Source organism: Canis lupus, chromosome 31 (genome assembly GCF_011100685.1).
Source record: "Canis lupus familiaris isolate Mischka breed German Shepherd chromosome 31, alternate assembly UU_Cfam_GSD_1.0, whole genome shotgun sequence".
NCBI lineage: Eukaryota > Metazoa > Chordata > Mammalia > Carnivora > Canidae > Canis > Canis lupus.
Genome location: NC_049252.1, coordinates 35871388 through 35895833, shown reverse-complemented (window position 1 = coordinate 35895833; position 24446 = coordinate 35871388). Strand labels below are relative to the sequence as shown.

The 24446-nt window shown below is 48.4% G+C and overlaps 1 long non-coding RNA gene across 2 annotated transcripts; it reads right to left on the bottom strand.

The window, feature by feature from the left end:
• Positions 1–13059: 13059 nt before the first annotated feature.
• On the bottom strand, positions 13060–23873 carry LOC119867075. 2 transcript variants are annotated; one of them, XR_005382430.1, is made up of 4 exons: positions 23763–23873; positions 15546–15637; positions 14296–14723; positions 13060–14082 (listed from the first exon to the last, which is right to left on the bottom strand). It is a non-coding gene; the product is annotated as an uncharacterized LOC119867075 (long non-coding RNA). The 2 variants fall into 2 exon arrangements; XR_005382429.1 differs by having other exon boundaries at positions 14296–15637.
• Positions 23874–24446: the final 573 nt, after the last annotated feature.

Genomic DNA, 24446 nt, shown 5'->3' with positions numbered 1-24446 from the left:
TGTGTGTGAGAGACAGAGACAGAGACAGAGACAGAGGCAGAGGGGGCTGTAAGCCCATTGCCCTCCTGAGAGATAAGAGTTGGGTTTGCAGACCTGCCAATTCCATTGAGGATCCACTCACGACCCTGGTGGGACAGTGATTCTGCCCCAGGTAGAGCCGTTCAAAATCAGCAAGGGGTGTGGGCCATGGGGCGTTCGAGGGCTCTCCCCACTTCCACCTCAGTAGGGTCACAGACCCCGGCTGTAGACAAAGGTCTCAGAAGGTTGACACACCACAGACGTCTCAGTGTGGGACCGGAGGGGAGGGGAGCCAATCCCCTTCACAAGCCTCAGTTTCCCTACGTGTAAGATGAGGGAACGGAACCAGTCCAGCGTTCTCAGAGACGCACCAATAATCCAGCTCTCACAGAGGCACGCCCTTTGAGGGGCCCCTGAACAAGGCTGACAGCAGCCATTCACAGTGACAGTGTCACCATGGCAACCGAGGCATGCCACCTTGGCGTCGCCACACCGATACCTCTAAAGTGTTGCAGGAAAGAAAGAATCCATACACTGTAGTTCCATATTCTCGCGGCAGCAAGGCAGCCGAGCGGTGGATTTCAGGGTGTTGCAAGAGTGACCCCCACTCTGGGGACTTCAGCCCCAGGAGAGGCACAGCGGACACCCCCGGCCATTGGAGGACAGAGCCAGCGAGAAGGCAGGCCCAAACCTGCAGAGAGCGGAGCCGTGTTTCCCCAGGTGTGACCCCCCTGGGTTAAAATGCAGATTCCTGGGCCCTGCCCCAAGCCCACCGACTCGGATCCCCTGAGGGCAGCCCCAGGGAATCTATATTTTGCACCAGGTGCTCAAGCGGTTTTCATGCAAAGTGCGGAAGACAGAGACGAGCCAGCCAGCAGAATTTGAGTTTTAAAAGGGAGTCCTTGAACCCCGCTAAAGTTGGCCAGCTTTTATTTTATTTTAGCGAACAGGTCTCACCTAAATCAGCCCAGAAATGCCCGGATGGAGACAGCCGTGTTGATCAACACCTTGATTTGGGTGCACACGCAAACAACAGCCCCCCACAAGCTCATCTTCTCGACCCGCACAGGACCATCGTCTGCTCCTTATGCATTTAAGTCTGCAACTCTTGTTCCAGGAATGCTTATACTTGGGACGGATTTTCAAATTTCAAGGCAGGGATGGTACCTTACTTATCCCAGACTGGGATGTGTCAGGGCCAGAGGCAGTACGCAGTGGGGGTGCTCCATGTAAATGCCTGTTGAAGTGAATTAAAGAGAGATGTTTGCACAAAGGCTATGAGGCTTCCTCGGAAGCCCCAGATAAGCACCTTATCTTCCACCACCACCCAAGGCTTGCCCCAAGAGCACGCTATCAGGTGACTGCAGCCATATGTACACTCAGGACTCGTCGGGCCTCCCCACTTCACTGTTAAGGAAGTAACCCCAACATACAATAAATTGATGTGTCCAAAGTCCCCCAAGTAACAGCATAGTTGAGATAAGAGTTTTGAATCCATCACGTTCCCAAGAGCCAACAGAGGTTCCAGATATGAAATGCAGAAGTAGGCCTAGGAGAATTAGAAGTCAGCAATTCTTTAAATTAGCCACAGATCCTCTTGATAGTCCCAGTGCGTCCAAAAGACATCAATTTGGCCCATGTATGAATTCTTTGTTTAAAATAAAGATGAGCAGTATTTATTTGTACCTTTTAAAGGGCTTGGTGATCCGTTAAGCCCAGGTTTCCAGAGCAGTTCCACACCTGAGTCAGCCTCCTCTGCTTGTTCCCATGTCCTTGGCTGGAGAACCTGTTACTCAGTGGGTGTCCACCGTGGCTACCCCTGGGGAGACCTGAGAGTCCCGTCACTGTGGCCTCACCCCGTATGCACTAAAGCAGAACCACAGGGTATAAACCCCAAGCATTAAAAGGTGTGAAACACTCCCCAGTTGTCTCCAGTATGCAGCAAGATGGCATCCGCTGCCTTCCTTCATGGCCTCATGCCACTAAACGGAACTTTCTCCTCCAAACAAATGCCAATCATGTCACAAATGAGTGAGAAAAATCTATTTGGGATAGAATGAAGCCAGAGAGCTTAGATTATGCAATAACCAGCTCACCCAAACCAATGAAGCTATTATAGGGGAGTATTTTTTTTTTCTGCAAAACAAGAGTCCGTAATATTAACTAACATACTTTACTGATTCCCGTGCTCTTGGGGAAACTCTCCTGGATCCATTTTCCCTCTTCTTCAATTTTTTTTTAGGTAGCACGGCTATTTCAATGCTGGCTGACTGTCAGACCCACCTCGGGAGATGTGAATGAGCGGACTCGTGGCCCTGGATGTGGCCCAGGCCCTGGAATTTTTAAATTTTCCCCAAAGTGGCTTAATGGGCACCCAAGAGGTTGAGAGCCACTGATTCTGTCTTTCATCAAAAGTCTGTGCTAACATCTTCATTCCTTTTAAGACTGACGTCTTTCTTCCACATTCGATCTTAATAGTAATTTGGTCACTCGCAGAATTCTGGGTTGGAAGTCATTTTTCCCTGCATTTTGCAAGTGTTCACTCACCACCTTCAACTGTCAGTGTGAATGTCACCTCTTTTCCTTTGTGTGGGTTGTCTGTCTTTCTTTCCTCCCCAGCACCCCTCACATCGTCTCTCTGTCCTTGACATTCTGCATTCTTACTGCAGTGCATCTGGCTGGAGGTTTGTTGGTGGGTATCCTGCTTGCTTTTCAGTGTTGTCTATTTGGAAAATGCTGCCTTTCTTAAATTTTGAAAACCCAACAGCTACTACGTGTAGGGCTGGAGGATGTAGCCACAATCTATCCTATCCTATCCTATCCTATCCTATCCTATCCTATCCTATCCTATCATCTGTCATCCTGGAACTTGTATCAGATGTATGTTTCAGCATCTCAGTTCATCCTAAGTTTGTTTCATTCTCTTTCACATCTTTCCTTTTTTGTCTCATTATCATTAATTCCCTGGTGTGATCTTCTCTTTCACTAACTCTCTCTTTAACTGTATCTACTTTAGAGTTAGTTGTGTCTCACTAAATTGTTTATCTCAATATTTCCAGTTTTTAAAAATTTCCAGGCTCTCCAGTCAGTCATTTTTCTCACCTGCTTCTTGATTGCCAGCTTTGAGAGCTGTTTGTTTCTACTATTACCCCTGCCTCCGTGTCTTTGAAGAATGCTACAGTGAGTTAAAGCCCTTTAATAATGGCTCTAGTGTTTGGATTTCCTCAGAGGCATTGTCTTATTTGTTGTAGTTATTGGAAATGTTTTCAAGGCATTTATTTCTCTACTGTGTTCTGGGATGTTATTTTGCAGTCTCCTATTGTTTTGTCCATTCAGTGCCTCTACTCTCTCCTTTTATGGTTGGCAGGTTCAGGGTCAACTCCACCTGTGTATCCACCCCTCATCAAAGCCAGGAAAACAATCTTTATCAAAAGAAATTAGCTGTTTGTTCACAAGAGGAAAGCAACAGTCCTGCTCTTTGTTTCTCAGAATGAGCCAATTGCAGGCTCTTGTCACACATGGGGCACCATTGGTGTCCTTTGCTGCTTGGAAGTTGACATACTGATGGCACCGCCTGTCTGTAGGCCTAGACCCCATAGGCAGGTTGCTTTGGCCCTTTCCAAGAGTTTGCTCATTCAATTTATAGCATAGCTATAGAATAGAATAGCTGTGTATGTAAAGTATTTTGTGTGCATGTGTATTCGGATGCTTTGGGGTGGTAGAAGGAAAAAAGCCAATTCAATGTGACTTTAAAGAACTTTGCTATGTCATGCAGCTGCAATCTGGCTCTACTTGGTCCAGTTGTTCTTCAATGTGTTAGAAAGCTTCCATTCACCCTTCTAGACTGTCTCTCAACCTCTCTGGGTCCCCTCTGAGCTCTCCACCTCAGAAACCCACCCGGACGGACTTCCAGTTGAATTTTGCTAATGACGGCCATCAACAGAAGATCCTAGTGGGAAGTGGCTGTGAGGTTGAGCATTTCGTCTCCCAGCTGTCTCCTTGCAGGGACCCCTCAAACTGGCTGCAGTCCCCACAGTTGGACCCAACTTCTCAGAAGGCCATCTCCACACAGCCTGTCTGCCTCCAAGTTCTGGGAGGGATCCTCTCCCCTTTCAGGACTTGAGGTGCAGAGGGCAGGATGGAACAGCTGCCCTCACTGCTACTAACTACAAGTGGGCACTATACTCACCTCCCATATAATTTTTTAAATAATTACTTTATTAGACTCTCCACGTTATCCTGATTCCAATGTGCCATCTACTGGGAACTTGACTGGTTAAAAAAACAAAGTCACCAAGGATCAAGGTATTTTTTGAGTCTCCAATCTGCCATCTACAGTATGACCTTCCTCCTAATAGTGGTTGGTTGTCAGCTGGTGCCAGCAATAACTGTGCATACATGTTAACGTTCAGTGAGAGAGAAGAAATCATCTCTTCAAAGATCAAGGAGTCTTTCCCAGGGCTGCCTACCAACCTCCCTTGATGTTTCGTTGTCCATAACTGCTCACGTGTCCATGCCTGAGCCAATTCCTGGCCGTCAGAGAAAGGCCATGTATTGGTTGACTTCCATGGAGTGTTCAGACCCATTGCTATCAAAGAAGCTGCTATGATTGGCTTAGGAGGATGCTCTGAGATCCATCCTCCAATCCCAAGGCTGTTGCTACATGATGGGGCAGGAGTGGAATGGGTGACAAGGAGACATTCACCATTTCTGCTAAGTTTGGAGAGAACAGAGGATAACAACTCTGAATTTTAAGATGTATTTCCATGACAACTCCCTTTTCTTGGCAGTCTATAGAATTTTGTGGTTCTTTTTTTTTTTTTAAGACTTTATTTGAGAGAGAGAGAGTGTTAGAGAGCACTACTGGGGGGAGGGACAGAGTGAGGGGGAGAGGGACAAGCTGACCCGTTGTTGAGCATTGGTTCCCAATGTGGGGCTCGATCCCAGGACTCTGAGATCATGACCTGAGCCAAAGTCACCTGAGCCACCCAGGTGCCCAGAATTTTGTAGTTCTTCTGAAGACACTTGTTATTTGAAAGTAAAGTCTCCTGTAGCCTTAATAAGTCCCCAGATCCAAGACTACTTCCAAGATGCAAAAATGCTCTTGGTTTCCTTACCTGGAAGAGAATGACTATCACAAGAGCATTGCCTTGAATGAGGTCTTGTGTCCCATAAGGACATCCACACCAGGTGGGGAAGGCAGCCAGCCAGGTTCGGGTATAGCTCTGGGACTGGCTTTTATCCTGATGCAGTCTGACCATGGCAGTGTTCCAGAGGGCCATTGTCAAAGGCTTGGTGGGGTGGGGGGGAGTGTTGTTCATGATGGGTCCAATGCCAACCGAGTGTCAAGTGTCAGACACCACACCCTCTCTCCCTTTCTGTGAAACCAGACCTGGAGACAGTTTTTATTTCAAGATCCATCATTTAAGTAAGTTTCTTCACAAGAAGAGAAATGAGAATTTCCATAAATTACATCCGATTGCTACATATACCTATAAAAGGTGATTCTATATCCAGTGTACGAAACTTGTCCTGATTCTTCACCCTCTTTCCTCCTTCCTTCCTCCCTTCTCTTGTCAGCAGTAAAATTTGAAGCCAGCCTGCTCCCTCTGGGTGAATCTTGACCTGGAGAATAAAATTGTTTTTGTGTAAAAAGAAAACAAAGAATGACAGGAGTGTGTGTGTGTGTGTGTGTATCTGTGTTGTCATGTTTGAACATATATGTGTGTGTGAGGCCATGTGCATGCATATGCATGTGTGAGTGAGCATGCCTGAGATCATAATGGGGCACGTGCATACAGGTGTGAAGGTGCATATGCATGTGTGTGTGTGTGTGTGCACACAACGTGCTCTCTACTATGCATAGACCTCCTCAGCTACTAGAAATTTAAAAAAAAACAAAACAGGATTTAAAGATTAGCTAACTTTACAATCTTTTTTTATCTCAATGCATTTAATTAGAGCAAAAGACCCAGAAATCTGCCATCATCTTCCCGTTTTTGTCCTTCAGCAGAAAAGGACTTGGTGACCACAACAAAGATGAACAGAAGTTGATCTCCACTTGCCCTGCAGATGTACATGAATCATTTAATTATGTCTCCATTAGACAAAAGTATCAGCCTAAATATACTACCCAATATTATAAACTACACTCTATAAAATTTCAAATGATCTGATGATTTTAGTTATACTTTCCTCGAGAGAATTTTGCCAATACTTGAATCTATGTGGATTTACAAGCAGCACATCGTAACAGCCCCAATAAGCTCCCCAAGCGTGAGCTTCCATCCACGCCTGCCTGGAAGTGGGTGGGTTAACACACGTGAATGCCAATGGCACAGGGCTTAGTTATTAGAAAATTCTAAACCAAAAATCCTAGTAAGGCATTACTGTAACCAAATAACCCCAAACCCATTACATTAATTTAAAAAAACTAACCCAAAGGCAATTGATAAGCAAAGAGTGTAATAGTGATAACTAAGAGCCACCAACAATAAATAAATAAATAAATAAATAAATAAATAAATAATAAGTAAATAAGTAAATAAATAACATATAAAAGCCACCGAATGATGCCATGACATCAAAGTCTTCATCAATCACAATCACTGCTTCTATCCATCAGGAGAGTGGTTCCCCCCCAAAAAAATCATCCCCCAGAAAAGATGAGGCTGCCTCTGTTAAAGTTCATACAGGGTTCCTCATCGTGCAAGGCACTCCTACTTGCTTTTCAAACAGTGTTTGTATTGTGAAGTACGACATCAGCCGCTTTTTTACAGAAGACAAACTTCTCTTTCCTAGAAGCACGGTGGCCTGAAGTGACCCCAGTCCGTGCTCAGTCCGGATGCTTTGAGTGGCCCCCTGGTTGAATCACTAACAGGAGATAGAGAAGAAAAGCTATTCAGTGAGGATTGAATTAGTCCAGGAGGTCTGACCTCACCCTCCGAGGACGAGGGTGTTAAAAGTAAGTTGTTTTTGTTTTTTTTTTGTTTTGTTTTTTGTGTGTGTGTGTTTTTTTTTTTGTTTTTGTTTTTGTTTTTTAAAGGCCGCACTAAAAGCCATAGGGTGTCCGTGTTACACCCATTCGCCTGGGGAAGGAATGGCAAAGAAACCAGGGTTGTTCCCTCAGTAGCACAGTTTGGGATAAGGTGTCCAGTGGCAACACCCTGCCCAGCCAACTGGCTGTAGCTCAAAGGAACTAGACAGAACCGAAGACCCCAGGGTGGACCCTGGAGGAGTCCGCGGCACACATGCGCACGCACAGAACTCAGGGGCACATCTTCATCCAACCGGGCATATGCAAAATCAGCCCCACAGTAACTTGGAATTTATTTGTATGCTCTCTGGTTTTTTTTAATGTGTGTAAGGAAATTAACAAATGCTATATATATATACTTTTAAAGATTTTATTTATTTATTCCTGAGAGACAGAGAGAGGCAGAGACACAGGCAGAGGGAGAAGCAGGCTCCGTGCACGGAGCCCAACATGGGACTCGATCCCAGGATTCCAGGATCACGCCCTGGGCTGAAGGCAGCGCTAAACCACTGAGCCACCCATGCATCCCCAAATGCTATATTTTAAGTGAAGATTTGACCATTAATCTGTCATTAAAGCTTATATGGGATTTTTCATATGAGAATGTCTTTGGTGGCCTATGTCCCTAATCTTCAGATCTGAGGCAGAGTGGGAGGCACCCCGGGCATGGGCCCTGGACACCGCTTACGCATTTCCAGCAAATGAGCAACATGCTGATTGTATCTAGTGCCTATAAAACATCAGTAACCTTACTCATTCATTTCATAGGTCACAAGTAAATAGCCCACTGTTTTGCACAAAGACAAAAGCCAACATAACTATGCTTCTTTGTGGGGCCTCTGGGTGGCTCAGGGGTTGAGTGTCTGCCTTCGGCTCAGGGCGTGGTCCCGGGGTCCCGGCATCCAGTCCTGCATCGGGATCCCCTCGAGGAGCCTGCTTCTCCCTTTGCCTGTGTCTCTTGTGAATAAAGAAGACCTTTAAGAAATATGCTTCTTTTTCAGATAAGAAGCACCAAAAAAACTCTATTTCTTTCCATCCACCGCGGCTCCCCAGGAGGGCCCCTCCTATCCTCTGGCTCCTCTCCTAGTCTTCAAATTTTCTCTTGTGTAACTTCTAAAGTACTTTTGCAAGATCATATGCAAGATCACTTTCTAAGCTGATAGGTAAACACCAGTATGCCTGTAATCAGTCAAGGATGGAATCCAGCCCCTTGTGAATATTGACATTTTTCAAAAAAAAAAAACAAAACCTTCTATCATCTCTCAAGTGTAACCAGTTGAATCTAAATAACCCAGCGACTTGACACCAAGCCACTGGCCATTGGAGAAGCACAAGAGCCAGCTCTTCTTGGATAGTCAGGAATTTTGTGTGGATTCTTTCCTCTCTGAACGTGGATCTCCGCCCTCCCACGTCTACCGATGTCAACCGAACATGGTATATTAAATACTGACACTGTTGAATGTTGCCTGAGGGTTGAGAAATCCCCTGACCCTGTTGTGCCCCAGTAAATGGTTTACTCCAAGGAATGCCCTTCCTCCTGTGACTTGGTAGGATTCATGGATGCCCCCCTCGTTTACCTATGACGGGTTCAGGCACAGATCCCCCCAAGTTCCTATTCTTTGCCTCATCAATAATTAGCTCAACTGCTCATTCCCACTGATCGACTGAAACAAATGCTTCTTATCAGAGCTCATTAAGGACCATCTCTTCTGGGTCACCGAGCTTTGGCCTGAGCCAACAGCCACCCCTCCGGGAGCGTAGCAGGTGTCTCCAGCTTACTATGGGATCCTGCGGTCTCTCCTCCACCTCACTTCCTCATACCTTGTCCCTTTGAGTTCTGTCTACCCCTCTTTTGGAACAAACCTCCTGCCCCCGTTGCCTGGCTCTTGAGAAGCTGCCAAATCTTCAGCCAGTGTGATCTTACTGTGCCCACGGTCCCCTCCTCTTGGCCAAGGTGCCTTTCCCTCCCTCAAGACTTCGTTCAAAGTCTCTCCTTACTAAAGCCCAGATTGGTTTTTGATTTGACAATATCCATTTAAGGCTTTTTGAGTTACCTTGACGTGCTCTCCTAGTAAAATGTAATTTTTAAATTATCTGGGACGTAGGGCACTGAGTATGGAAAAATGACTCTTGAATTGCGGTCCTCACTCTGATCGATGCACAGCTGGGGGCAGTGATGTAGGTCCGAAGTACAAACTTTGACGTGGTTGTAACTTCTGGCTTTACGAAGTGTTTATTGGAAATGCGTCTATTAATGAGACGAACTGATTTGAGAGCAGAAGCAACACACACACTCCTCGGTTCAAGGAAAGGATCCCATCCCACTATGCTCACTAGCATGACTTGACTTGACTCCTGGCATCTGCTCCCAGGCAAATGGCTTGAGCTTTCGGTGTAGGAAATTCCTGAATGATCCATCCACTTTCAGTGGACAGTATCCACAGACAGCCCAAATATTCTCTCCGTACCCACCCCCCCTCAATATCCCTTCCTGGCTATTTCCAACAATCCTATGACTCTAGCCATTTCCAATCAAACCTACACCTAGTGGGACTTCAAAGTTACAATGAATCCCGACCTTGCGTTTCCCTCAGTGACTGGACTTTCCCAGGGTCTCTGTCCACCATCCACCTAGTCCTGGAAGCACCTGGGACAGAGGGACCTGAGCGAGTGACCTCATCTGCTCACGGCTGAGTCCACAGAGACTGCCCCCTCTGCCAGAGGGGGTGACCTATGTCACAGGTAAGCCCCCTGGGTGACATGTCGGTGAAGAGAAGGAATGCCCCAGGAGCCTAAGGCGATGGTTCCCAAACTGTGCACCAGGGCACCCCGAGGAACCTCAGCAAGTTCACTGGGGCACTGTGGGGTATTTAAAATTTCTCAGGGGTACACAGAGACACCTGCAGGACACCAGACAGCCTGCTGTTATTGAGTTGTTTGGACCTAATAAATTATCAACAATTAATCGATCGAACTATTCGATATTTCTTTTGGTTGAGGGTGAAGGAGTTAGACAACACCTCCCCCAAGAACATGCCGCTTTGACACAATTTTGAGCTAAAGGCAACTGAGACCCTGTTGGTCCTCTCTTAACTCCATAGAAGGATCTAAATTGGGGGTCTTTCCAGAATAAGGGTTCTTAGCAGAGATAAATTCTATCTATATAGCGGAGCAACCATCTCATCACCAAACATCTGCTCTCCTTGTCGGCCTGTGAAGTGCCTTCCTTCCCTCTGAAGCCCCAGACCCCTGCCTGTCTGTCCTTCCTTCAGGATGACATCTGTGCCTCATGATGCCTGACTGCCTGAACGTCCACACCCGTGTGGACTCCCTGATGCACACTATTAAATTTAATTTTCTCCTGTCAATCTGTGTCATGGCAACTTGATTCTTAGTCCAGCTAGAAGGACCCTTAAGGGGGCAGGAATCCTTCTCCCCGACACCCTCTGCCCCCCTCCCCCATGGCACCTGCAGCCCGTGTCGGCCCCCCAGCAAGGGCGGGGCTGCTCCATCAGGCTCTGTTCCATCTTCTGCTCTCTGCGAAGGTCCCCGAATGGTTCCACGCTCCTGTAATTTTAATTCTTTGAGTGCCCGTCCTTTTTAACATGCATATCATACTATACCTTTTCTTTTTTTAATACAGATTTTATTAATTTATGAGAAAGACAGCATGAGCAGGGTGAGCAGGGGTAGGCAGTTGGAGAGGGAGAAGCAGACTCCTTGCTGGGCAGGGAGCCCGATGCGAGACTCAATCCCAGGACCCTGAGGTCATGACCTGAGTTAAAGGCAGACACTTAACTTACTGAGCCACCCAGGCACCCACTACTATACATTTTCATAAAAATATAAAGAAAATCAGCATTTCTATTCTTCTGCAGGAGACATGGATGGCCTCTAATGATCGCTATTGTCACCTACAGTTCTGGTTTTTCCTATTTTAAACTGCAAAAGAAGGTGTGCACATGTGTGTGTGGGGTGGGGGCTGGGTGTGAGCACGTACATGTGAGCTTCTTTCTATGAGTTTTTTTGTCTATTGCTATTGTAACAAATCACCATAAACCTGGTGCGTTAAATAATACGGATTTGTTGTCCTACAGTTCTGGAGATGGAGAGTCAAACACAGATCCCACCAAACTAAAACCAAGGCTCCAGAAGGGCTGTGTTCCTTCCAAGGGCTGTAGGGGAGGATCCAACTCTTTGCCTTGTCCATCTTTGGACAAGTTAGATTGTTAAAATTAAAAAGTGCTTCAAAGGGTTTTGTTTGTTAGACAACTAAAGTACTTGAAGGGAAAATAAAAATATTTATTTTTTTAAGGTTTTATTTATTTATTCATGAGAGACACAGAGAGGCAGAGACACGGGCAGAGGGAGAAGTAGGGTGCCCATGGGGAGCCTGATGTGGGACTCGATCCCAGGACCCCGGGATCATGACCTGAGCCAAAGCCAGATGCTCAACTGCTGAGCCACCCAGGCACCCCCAAAATAAAAATATTTTAATATAAGAAATGCATTCAAAATATTTATGGACATTTAATAAACAGGTTCAGAGGCTTCCTTTCCCCCCCAATGATTATTCAAATTCTCCAAATTTATATGCAATAAGGTAAAGTAAACATAAAAGCACAAAAAAAGGGGCACCTGGGTGGATCAGTTGGTTGAACGTCTGCCTTTGGCTCAGGTCATGATCCCAGGGTCCTGGGATCGAGTCCCGCATCAGGCTCCCTGCTCAGTGGGGAGCCTGCTTATCCCTCTCCTACCTGCTTGTGCTCTCGCGGTCGCTATGTCTGTCTGTCTGTCTGTCTCTCTCAAATAAATAAAACCTTTAAAAAATAAAAATATAATAGACAGCTGTGGATAAAGCAAACATGAGATTGTTGCAAATAATCTTTCCTATACACAAAAATATCCTCCAGGACATCACAATATCTAAATCGAAAAATAGAAGCTCCTCTGCCAGGTATGGCTGTGAGTAGACTTATGTACCCTATATAAAGCCTTTGTCAGGGATGCCCGGGTGGTTGAGCATCAGCCTTTGGCTCAGGGCGTGATCCCGGGGTCTGGGGATCGAGTCCCGCATCGGGTTCTCTGCAGGGAGCCTGCTTCTCCCTCTGCCTGTATCTCTGCCTCTCTCTGTGTTTCTCATGAATAAATAAATAAAATCTTTAAAAAAAAAAAGCCATTATCAGTTCTTCTGTAAAATGAATTTGCCCAGAGAGAATTTTGCAATATAAAGATGAGTTTTCCTGTGTGTCTCCCAGCATTCGAGTTTATAACGAGGTTCCTGTGTGCAGCCCCTTCTAGGAGAGCTCGCCCACCCGGTGCCCTGGAGCCCTGCAGCTCCCTGTCCAGAGTCAGCTCTAACCTGGGCATCCGGGGCCCCTTCCCGCCCTCACTGGGGAAGCTGGGTGCGACAGCGGGCCTTCTCCCGTTTCCTGCTGCAGCTCCCTTGTCCACATACCTCCCGCTTTGTAAGAGCCCCCCAGGAGAGGTCGGTACAGATCTGTCCCAGCCTGTGCTTCGCCCCAGTCTGATCCCAGCTCCTCATCTCTCCCAATGCCCCGGGTGTCCGTCCTCCCCCCATCCCGGGAGCCCACCCAGAGCACTGTTGCCCCATGTCGGCCCCCGAAAAAGGTGTGGATCTAGTTTTTACCCTGCATCTGTCTTCTCTTTACATACTTCCTTTCTAAATTGTTTTGATTGATTGAGAAACAGAGAGAGAGAGAGAGAGCAGGGGGAAGGGGGAGAGCGAGAGGATCTTGAGCAGACCCCGAGCTGAGCACGGAGCCTGGCACGAGTCTCGATCTCACGACGCGAAGACCATGACGTGAGCTGAAACCAAGAATCGGACGCTTAACCGACTGAGCCACCCAGGCATCTCCTTTTACACACTTCTTGTTATTACTGTGTGTTCGAGACAATGAAAATGTTTCAAGGCACCAGACAGCGTAGCAGCTTCGAGTTTCTTCTCATGTATGTACATATATATTTCTGCAACATTCAAACTATTTCAAAGATTTAGCTGCCCATTTATTATCAGACAAAAATTCAGAATGCAACCTGGGAGGTCACGGTCAGTCCTCACCTGATGTGGCCCCCAACAGCCTCATGACTGATTGTCCCCCACCTCCCGGGGCACAGTTTCTCTTGGATGTCTGTAGGAGTCCCCTGGGGCTGCTAAAGCAATCCTATAGCCTGAGGAACCATCCTCTTACAGTCCAGACGCTGGAGGCCCGAGAGCCAGGTGTGGACAGGGCTGGCGTCTCCCGTGGCCATCTCTCCGAGGCCTGCAGACGGCTGCCTTCTCCCGTACCCTCACGTGGTCGTCCTCTGGACACGCACTCCCTGGCGTCTCTGCATTTCCTCTCCCTCTGGCACCAGTGGGCTCGGGCAAGAGCCACTCTAACCCTCTCATTTGAACTGAGCACTTCCTTCAAGGAGCTGGGTCTCCAAACACAGTCACCCGCCGAGGTTCCAGGGCCCAGGCCTTCCGTGGATGAGCTTGGGGGGTGGCGCACAAGTCAGCGCAGGGCCCCACCCTGCCCCATTCCACACCCTCTGCTGTCCCCAGGGCTCCGTCCCCTGAGCTGTCGCTACCAGCTTGAGGCTCAGCGACCGGGCCCAACCTCAGGCTTTATTGGCTCTCTCTGCTTCTGAGCTCAAATGATGGCCACGTTTCCACCTTCCCCCGGGTCTCTCTGCAGCTCCAGACTCAAGCCTTCGTTTCCCTCCCTCAATGCCATCTCCATTTGGGCCTCCCTGGAATCTGCGCTGCAGATGGAACTATCCAAGCCTGAATGAGTCACCTCCCAGCAGACACTCAGTCTCCTTCCCACCTACGTTGATCCCCCCAACACCAGGCCCAATGGCCTCAGTGCGCCGCTCCTTCTAGCTAGTAATTAGGGAAAGAGAATGGGCCACGAGTGCTTTTCTTCTAAACTAACCAAGTGAGGCTGCAGAAAAATCAGGGCGCAGAGGCTGGTCATCACAGAGGGCACCCGCAGGATGGGGTCTGGGCTCAGTCCTGTCACCTGTAGAAAGAGACACCAGAAGGTCGGTGGTGGCTAGGCACCTGACAAGCAAAACCCTTTGGAGCATTTATTCCATTTTAACAACCTAGACTTATAAACTTGCGAACAATCTTAAACATTTCAATATTATGTTTAAAACTTAGTAAAATTCTCCCCTGCAGGAGGCCAGGCTTTGTCCTGGAGCCTCGCGGTGGAGTGCAGAGCGGGGCTCACCTGGCAGCCCTGGGACGGCGACCGTGCGGTCACAGCATTTTGCCAACATTGCAAAGGTGAAATATTTTCACTGCAATCCTGAGGACCACAGCTTCTTTCTGCCCACACGTTGGCTTTATCCCAGGGCTCTTGTGGATGCTACAGCCGCCGCGGGCACATTTGGACGCGTGCTGAGGGGAAGCTGAGTTGGGGGTACATTTCGGTTGGGATGAGTCATTTTGATGTTGTCTGCCGTCATGTGTAGGTCATTTGTGGTTAACTGTGAAGGGTGGGAACGGCTTCCAGGGACGCTCCGACCACCCGCAGCGCTGGTTCGGGTTCTCCGATGCTGCCCAGCGCCCCACGTTTGTGGGTTCCAGAGGGCTGGAGACAGGAAGCTTCCAGGATGGGGAACGGCAGAGGGTCCATCCATCCCCTCCTTAGAAATGCTGTTTATAAATTGTCATAAGAAGTGAGCAAAGCATACGCACCCTGAAAATGTAGTTCAAATATTACAGAATTAAGATTCTTCGGTCGTTTGATGTTGCAGTACTGCTGGTTTTTGAGCATTTATAATTCATTGCGGGTTCTTTTCTCATTTTAAATAGATACCTGCTCCTGGGCTGCTGTCGTATTTATAATTTTGTGTCATATTTTATAATTTTGTGGCTTACTTCTTAAAGAGGGTCCTCCCACAATGGATAAACTTCAGCCCCCGTACGATACGGGCCTGGCTCTAGTAGAGCTTCTTGCAAATATGCACCGCCCTCTTCCAGAAGCATAAGATGCTCAGGCCTTGTGTAAATAGGCCGTTGCTTCAGGGAAGAACTAGAATGTGCCAATACCTAAAAAAATCCAGTCCCATCTGCGCCCAGTTACTGGGTCCTTCCGACCATGGTTGGAATTTTATGTTTGGTTCTGTGCATTGGTTTAGCACTTTCTTCTCTTTTTAAAATTGCCTTCTGATCCATCATGTCCTGGGACAGCTGGGGCAGTGAGGCAGGACTGGCAGGTCACAAGTCCCTGCTCGACGGAAATAAACACCGACCAAAACAGAGGCTCAGCCATTGGCAATGTGCGCTCAAACCTAGGGGCCTGGAATCCAGACTTAGACACTCCAGTCCTTGCCTGGATGCACGGCCAGTGAATATGAACATACCCAGTGAGGGTCAGAGGCTGACATTTGCAGGGGCAGCCAAGATGCGTGCAAGGAAATATCCTCTCCTTCAGGCCCAAAGGAGGATGCTCATGAGCCCCAGGGGTTAATGTACCTCAGCAGGCGTTTCTGGTCCAACTGGAAAAACCAGGCCAGGCCCTGGGTGGTTGCAGGCTGCCCAGTGGGAAGAGGAGAAGTTTCCTCAAGCTAGTAGTGAGAAAAGAAGGTAAGAAAAGAAGCTGAATCACTAAGCAAGTAAACACACACCACCCAGATTCCCACTGGTGGAACCGGTCCTGGGGGGCTCTGGGCCCCTCACCCCGGGCACCCTGGCTGCACGTCCCGGCCAAGGAAGGGTCAGGGCTCATGCAGCCTCTTCTCCTCACTGATTCCCATTTCTACCATTCCCCTTGCTCTCCATCCCATCTCCCCGCCTCCCACCCAACTCCCAGGTAGGACCCGTGACCCTACGCCTCTTCTAACACCCCAGCCAGCTGTGCTCTTGTGGCCGAGAAGTAAACTTGGAAATGTGAGAAACCCAACTTCCCGGGCGAGGCTATCTGGGAGTTGGGGAGGGTGGGAACACAGTCTGTGGGGCTCAGGCTTGGGCATGACTCTGCTGTCACCCACTCTGGGTGCAGGGGTGCTGGTCCAGCCTGGAGCCCCAACTCTGCATCTCGCTCACCTTGATGGTGGTACCATATGATGCCCAGCCCAACTACTCAGCTGGAGGACATGCAGTAGATGTGGACTCCGGTCTGTCCCATCTCCTGAATGGTGGCCCAGCCCCTGACCACCGTGCAACTCTGAAGGACACGCTCAAACTCTGTGTCGCTTCTGTAGGGTAGGCTAATGGCCCCCGACTTCCAGTATCATGCCCAGAATCTAAGGAGATCATTTTTAGCAAATGCCATCAAAGGACCCAGCACATGGTAAACCCTCTTAAAACTTAAAAAAAAAAAAAAAAGATTAAACCTAGTGCCTTAGTCCATTCGGGTAGCTACAACAAAAATACCACAGCCTGGGTGGCTCAAACAACAAACATTGCTCACAGTTCTAGATGCCGGAAAGACTGAGATCAAGGTGCCTGCACATTCTGTGAGGTCACCTCTTCCCGGGTCATTGCCAACTGTGTTCTCCTTGTGTCCTCACACGGAGCCAGAGGCCAGGGAGCTCTGCAGGGGCCCCCTCCATGAGGGCACTGACCCTATTCATGGGGCTTCATCCTCATGACCTACAGGTCTACCAGAAGCCCCATCTCCTAATATATTGGGGGTTAGGATTTCACCATGAAAATCTTTTCGGGGGGGACACAAATATTTCATCTATAGCATTATTGTACTGATTACATTCCCATTAAAAATAATAAAATTTTAATTTGTGAATAAATACACAAAATTATTATTATTATTATTTTAAAAGATTTTATTTATTTATTCATGAGAGACATACAGAGAGAGAAACAGAGACATAGGCAGAGGGAGAAGCAGGCTCCATACAGGGATCCTGATGTGGGACTCGATCCCCAGGACTCCAGCATCACACCTAGGCCGGAAGGCAGATGCCCAACCGCCGAGCCACCCAGGCATCCCAAAATTTTATTATTTTTAATGGGAATGTAATCAGTGCAATAAGTAGTACTGATTTAATATGACTTGCATCACAGATTATATTCTAGAAATATTGACCATATACTCTCCTTTCTCAAGTCTTTCTCCTGTTTGGGTTCTCCTGAATAAGAACCAACATGGCACCGGGAAATTATTTTATCCTCCCAAACTCCTCCTTGATAAACCGGAAATTACATTCGTCTAGAGTTTGTAAAAATAAGAATGTACGTGGCTCCCCTTTTACCACCTCTTCGTTGGATTTCGGGAGGAGGGAAGACGTTTTATACCTAGAAGTCAAGCTACCTTTGAGTACGTGTCAAGCTTCATGTCGACAGCACCAAGGCCACGGTGAGATTATGGGTTTAAAGTTCATCAACAACCAGACAAAAATGCCCAGGTTCTGAGAATTGGGCCACAGGCTCCTTTCTCAAGACCAGGACCTGGATGTTTTGCTTCGCTGGGCGGGCCATCAGCTGGCTCCCGCCCGTGGCTCCGTGTCAGGGCCGTCATCACCGTTATTCTGTAGAGGTAGAAAGGCTCTTCCCTTCCCGCTCTATCTTCTCGGTGGCTGGTCCCTGGAGAACACCTGTGAGGGCGTTCTAACAGGTGTCAGATGCCGTCCAGGTGTGGTAACGACAGGCTGGGCGCATGAGAGGCCGGCAAGTGCCTTTCTACACCTCGTGTCCCTTGATCGTCTCAGTAACGGGGAGCACTGGGCCCGCCTTGGAGAATGTCATCTACTTCTCATGATTACATTTCAAGGATGACGGTGCCAGGGTTTAAAACCAGTTGTCTGGCTTCAACCAGCTTGATCAGAACACACTGCTCAGCTAGCCCCTCTCCAGGGAGTGCCTGCTCATCCCAAGCAAGAGTTAATTATTGGGATCAGGACGTGGCCGAGGGGCCATGGTGTGCGGCCTCATGGAGATTTTAGCTCCAGCAAAGGTGTCTCTCAGGTAAGGAACTGCTTTTCTGAAGACTAAAATCACCCTGGGAGGTCATTCACTTTGCTCAGGTTGCTTCTCGTCTGTCTCACACTGTTCCAGCCAGCTCCATCCATTCACAAATTAAAATTTTATTATTTTATAATCTATATTATAGATTATATATATATATCTATATATCTATGTATTATCATCTGTATTATTTATTTATGACCCTCTGCCTCCCCAACGAGACTCCATAATGGAGTCTGCTCCCAACCCCTCCTAAAGCCTCCTCCAAATGCTCTCCTCCGCCCAGCACCCAGCAGCCCCCTAAGTCTGCCACCACTCCCCCCTGACACGCCGTCCGGGCACCTGGCGCAGGTGAGGCTTCTCAGGTGGGTTCTCCACTCAATGCTTCCCAATGCTCACATGTGTCTTTTAAAAGGAGAGTCCAGTTGGCTTTTAGTATGACTTGTGAAATACGACACTGAGGATCAGCGGTGGATGCGGTCGCTCTGGCTACTTACCAATGGGACAGAATGTAAATCCGGTCCTCTCTTCATCTCCACGCAGGGAGGGCATCTCAGGGACAGCAGGCCGGCGACGAGGTGGGGAGCTTTGTCAAAACATTGCTTCGTGATTTAATTTAACTTTTAGGTTTAAACCCACCATCACCCCTGTGCCGGTGTAAAAGCCAAGCTGCAAATGTGCCCCCTTAAATATGCCATTTCTTTTCCGATGATTTTAAATTTTAAATCAGCATAAGGAAGCCAGCAAGAGAGTGATCTCTGAGGGCATGGAGGTCCAGGTGGTCACCAGTGAGGACCGGAGGAGAGCCCCCCGGGAAAGTCACAGTGCAAGGCTGGCCCTCACCCTTCCAGGTGAAACCCCATCCATCTGACAAGGTCTAAAACCCTGCTCGAGGCAGCCTCCTGTCCCCGAAGCCCGGAGGCGGCTGGGAGGGGGTGGACAGAGTGTGTCCTGGACCACCAGCGTCAGCCTCACCCCTGAAACCACCATAGAAGGCTCTTGGAGGCAAGGCTCATAAATTTGCATTTTCTATCAAGCTTTTGAGGTGATTCTTACATAGAATGACCCCCGAGAATTACTGGAGACATCACACACTCATATATCCATACAGATGACCTCCGTGGCGGCACTTTCCCCATCTTCCATGTCTGATCAACCCTCTTCTGTTTTGTTTGTTTGCTTATTTTAGCTGGATTCACATTGGATGGAATGAAGGTGAGGTCCCGCTGGTGCGGAGCTGGCTGCCTGCCACCTGACCCCCTGTGACCTGACTTGCACAGTTGTTTTACCATCAGGAAGCAACCGACCCATTATTTTTGAGCCTTTGGGTCACTTCTCCATGCAGGACAAAAAGTGCTTTTAAAAACTCCTGTTGTGGGTCACCTGGGTGGCTCAGTGGTTGAGAGTCTGTCTCTGGCTCAGGGTGTGATCCCAGGATCCTAGATCGAGTCCCACATCGTGCTCCTCACAGGGAGCCTGCTTCTCCTTCTGCCTATGTCTCTCATGAATAAATAAATAACATCTTCAAACAAAAAAAGAAATCCTGTTGTTTTTGCTAATCTCACTGTTACACCTGAAGCCACCTCGTCCTACGCAGTTGTGGTATCATTGATGGTTTCATGTGTGGCTGGACAGTTTCAGGTATTAATTCATCTGCTTTCCTTACCCTCTCTCTTTCCTCTTGGTCTGGACCAAGCCAGCACTGGACTTTGTTTCTCTGGAGCCCAAGGAGGGAAGTGGCCAGAAGTGGGTCTTTCTGGTTCTTTTAGTCCAAAAGCCTAAAGCCTTAGCAGAATATTCTAGACAGCAGCCTTTTAAAAGGCTGTAAAATGAAAGGAGGAAGACAATTTGCTTCGAGGGAGAGGAAGTTCCCTTTGGCGGGGCAGGCCCTCCTCCTGGCCCTGCAGGGCCCATGGGGACAACATTCTGTAGGCGATGCTGGTGACGGCTTCACATCTTTTTCAGCAAAACATTGAGGGTAGATGTGCTTCCTCATGGCAGCCACCCCTTACCTCTAGCTGTGCTCTGGGTTCGTGGCTTCCTTTCTAAGCAACTGCGAGGCATCTCACTCTAAATTTTTATATTGAAATGGGGAGATTCATTCGGTTGGAAAATTCGAGAATTAAACGTCGATGTTGTCATGATGACGAGACACGTCTTAAAAATAAATTTAAAAAATTAAAAAAATAAATCCATGTTTTATGTGTTATGTCTATGTTTTATGTCTATTTTATTCCAAATTAAAAAAAAATAAATCCAAAGTTTAAATAAATCCTTAAGAGGCTACACGATGAGGGTACCTGGCCTGAAAGAGCTGGAAGGGACCCAACAGGGAATGTGTTTGCAGAGACTGATTTATACACGGCTGGTCTCAAGAGTTGGATACAAGTATAGAATGGAAAGAAAGAAAAACTAAACAATAAGGTGAGCAACATAAAGAAACAGGACAGGAGGACAAAGAAGAAGAAAAAGCAGCTGACCATAGAGGTGGACACAATAAATGTGCTTCTGAGCTTCCCAGAAACCAAGGACGGAGAAGTGGAGGGAAGCTCTGAGTCCTGTGGAGGGGAAAGCAGAGCAGTTCACCTTGGCAGATGATGGTCCTTTCCAGAAGGACCAAATTCTGCACTGCAATCCCCCTGCCGGCACAGAGACAGGGCCGTGTGCGGCCTGGGGGGCCAGTAGGAATGCCCGTTCTCTACACGGGTGCTCCTTCTATAAACAACACAGAGGGAAATCCTCTATTATTGGACTGGCTGTAAGATTGTGCCTCAGAAGGAGGACGCCTGGGTCCCTCAATGGTTGAGCGTCTGCCCTTGGCTCAGGGCGTGATCCCAGGGTCCTGGGATCGAGTCCCCTGCAGAGAGCCTGCTTCTCCCTCTGCCTGTGTCTCTGCCTCTCTCTCTCTCTCTCTCTGTCTCTCATGAATAAATAAATAAAAATCTTTAAAAAAAAAAAAAAAAGAAGGAGAAGGGCATGAGGTGTCACTTCCTTCTCTCATGCTCTCCTAATTCTACAACAACCAGGTTTTTGTCACTCTAGAATCCCCCTCACCATGCTCCCCGGATCGAGACAGGTGCAGCCTGGTCCTCCCACACATCACAGGCACCTGCTTCCTTCTCCTTGAACTCTTGTCACGCAGCCTCCCAGATGCTCCCCTGGCTGGGTGGCCCCCTTCCTGCCTGATGACGGGCTGCACCTTCTCATCCTCCTTCTGTGGGCTCCCTCTGACCCCCTGGCAGGTGCCCCCTGGGGCTCTGTCTCCCCAAGCCCCTGGCTTTCAGCAGCATCCCCCTGCTGACCCCCAACCGCGCCGTGTCCACTCCCCCGGCTCCGACTGCGTCCTGACCATCTCCGCCCAGAGGGCTGATGGCCATCTCTGCTCACTGCCCAGGGCTGCTGTCACTACATACCACGGGCCCGGCAGCTGAAGCAATTTTCTTCCTCAGAGTTCTGAAGGACAAAAGTCCAAGATCAAGGTGTCGTCAGGGTTGGTTTCTCCTGAGGCCCCTCTGCTTGGCCTTTGGGTGGTGGTCTTCTCGCCGTGCCCTCGCCCGGTCATCCCTCCATATGTCCAAATTCCTCTTCTTATAAGGACATGAGTCCAACGGATCAGAGCCACCCTAAGGGCCTCATTTTAACTGAACCACCCTTTTGAAGGCCCCATCTCCAAGTACGGTCACCCTGGGGCTCTGGGGTTAGGGCTTCACCCTATGGGAGGGGTGGTGTGGGACTATTCAGCCCACAGCAGCGTCTCAGACTCAGTACGCCCACGGCCGCGTTCTTGGTTTCATCCCCCAAATCTGCCTTCCCCATCCCAGTCAAGGGCACCCGATTGCTCTAGCCGTTCAGACCAAAGCCCCTGGGGGCCTCCCTGACTTCTCACCTCAAGGCCCACATTCTTTCGGCTAATGTGAATCTTATCTGCTCCCCCACCCATCCCCCAGGGACCGTGACACCCAGAGCACCACTGGACGTCCCCCTTTCCAAGGACCCTCCTCACCCGCACAGGGGCCCCAGCAATTCAGTCTTATCGTGGCCGAGAGCACAGTCTTATCATGCCTCCCGGACACAAGCCAGGTCGTGTGATTTCTCTGCCACCACCCACCTCGGAATACAACCCAAAATTCTTTTTGTTGCTCGGAGGCCTTGCATCATCGGCCCTACTCCCTATCTCTTACTCTTTATGGTTCTTGTCTCTTGGGCTGTTCCTCTGGGCCCCATGTGAACTCCTGCAGGGAGGGACCTCTGCCTGGAAAGCTTTTTCTCTGGCAGATGCACCTGTTACCTCTCCTACCTTACAGGTTGGACGGGAACCCTCTCCTATCATCACTCTGTCCCCTTGCAGTGAGTTTTATTTTTCTTTTTAGCACTTAGCACCCTCTGATTCCACGTGTTTATTATTTATAAGTTTCTACCTTCTCTGATGGGATGAAAACTGCACGATGACTCACAGTGGGCTCCCTCTGTGCCCCCAGCACAGGGCCTGGCACAACGCAGGTGCCCAGTAAATGTGTGCGGCCACCCCACAGAGCAGAAGGAGGCATGTGGGAGCGGGGGGGCCTCCTCTGTAGTTTCTCTAAGCTGAGGAATTTAAGAGGCTAGGAGAGAGAGAGCAGAGAAGGCAAGGATGATTCCTACTCAGTAGTAGCTTCTGACCTCAGCCCTCTAGGGAGATGGGGACTCTGGGACAGGCCACGAGGCATCGGGCGTCCACCAGACCCAGCAACTTCTGGAACAGCTCATGACGGTTCTAAGCATGTTCCATGCAGGGCCAGCCCCTGGGAGGCCATCCCTGCTCCTTATGGGCCGTGCAAGCTGGCAGCCAGGTCTTCCAAGTTTTAAAGAGGAGCTGGAAAGCTGCATTTTTATGTGAAGTTTCTTGATTTTAAACTGTTAGTTCAAACGCTCTTAGCACTCTGATTCTACTAAGACACGTCATAGCAGGTTTGGCCCGTGACAACCAATTAAGAGGTTTGTTATAAATCAATCTAAAGTGGCTGGGCACATTTTTAAAGTAATTGATGCCTCTACTTCTGGCCTCTAATTATATATTTAAGTCAGAGAACAATTAAGATACAAAACCATGATTCAACTTTACAAACCACGTGCAGGAGAGTAGTGCTAGAGGGTTAGTTTCTCCTACCTTTCGACAGCACATGGACAGGCAGCCTCATGAGGGGCTCACGAGGAATTTTCATATGAATCGGAATAAATCGTCTTTTCCATGAGACATTTCCTGGCTTGTTGGAAACCTGCCATGTTAAAACTGCCATACAGTGTGATCCCGGGGTCCTGGGATCGAGTCCCACATTGGGCTTCCTGCATGGAGCCTGCTTCTCCCTCTGCCTGTGTCTCTGCCTCTCTCTGTGTCTAACATGAATAATTAAATAAATTTAAAAAAAATAAAACTGCCATACATCTGAGTACAAATGTGGAAGGCACTCCTTGGATTTGGTCTGTACACGACATGCACAGCCACACAGGCCAATCCCAGGTATGAATGTCTCTGTCCAGCCCGTCCTAGACCTAAACTGCTTGAAAGTTGTCTGAATTCTCCCTTCCTTGGAAGAGGTGGCAACTTTTACTTGCCCAGCTCTTCACGGTTTGCAAAGTCTCTCTTCATTCATTGGCTAATTGAATCCCCTGCAATACAGATATATGTTATTATGCCTATTTTATGGATAGAGGAATTCATTCTCAGAGGATTTCAGCAATTTGCCTGTGAGATTCTGAAAGTAGTTAGAGGCAAAGTGGAGTACAAACCCCAATTCTCTGACGTAAGGAGTCCCTGAGGTCTGGGCTGTTCCACCTGGCATGGTCCGGACCGCTTTGCCCTTGTCCTCATCCTGGCGGGCACTCTCACTCACACTCAGCCCTTTAGCTCACTGAACAGTGATCTCCAGCCCTTCCCAGGGCACACAGCCAGGGAGATACGGGGGGTGGGGCCAGGGACCGTCAACAGTCCCTTTTTTAAATCAGTAAAGAAGGAAGTAGATTTTTGTTTTCTTCCTTCTTTATAGTGGAATCATTTGCTGTTTTACAGCAGACATTTTGTACTCAAGACTGAAAGACTTTTACAACTGGGAACATGACCAGTTATATTTTCCTTATTACTTTGCTGAGTAACTTATCACTCTCCATTTACATAAAATTGTCCTTTATTGTCAGGTGCGGGCTCCCCAGATAACCGCCAACACACCCAGACAAAGACCAGTTTATCAGTCATGATGATAAGGCCCTGTGATGTCTGGGAGAGGGGAGGGGGGGCAGGACCCACCCAGGCCTGGAAGTGGAGCTTGAGGTGGGGCCTTCAGGGTAGGGTGGGGGGATGGTTTGAGCGGAACTGGGTGTGGATCCTGTTGCAACATTCGGGACTGGTGGAAACAGCTGGGCAAGGAGTGTGAGGCAGGGATTTGAAGAATCACAGGGCATAAATTAATGATATTT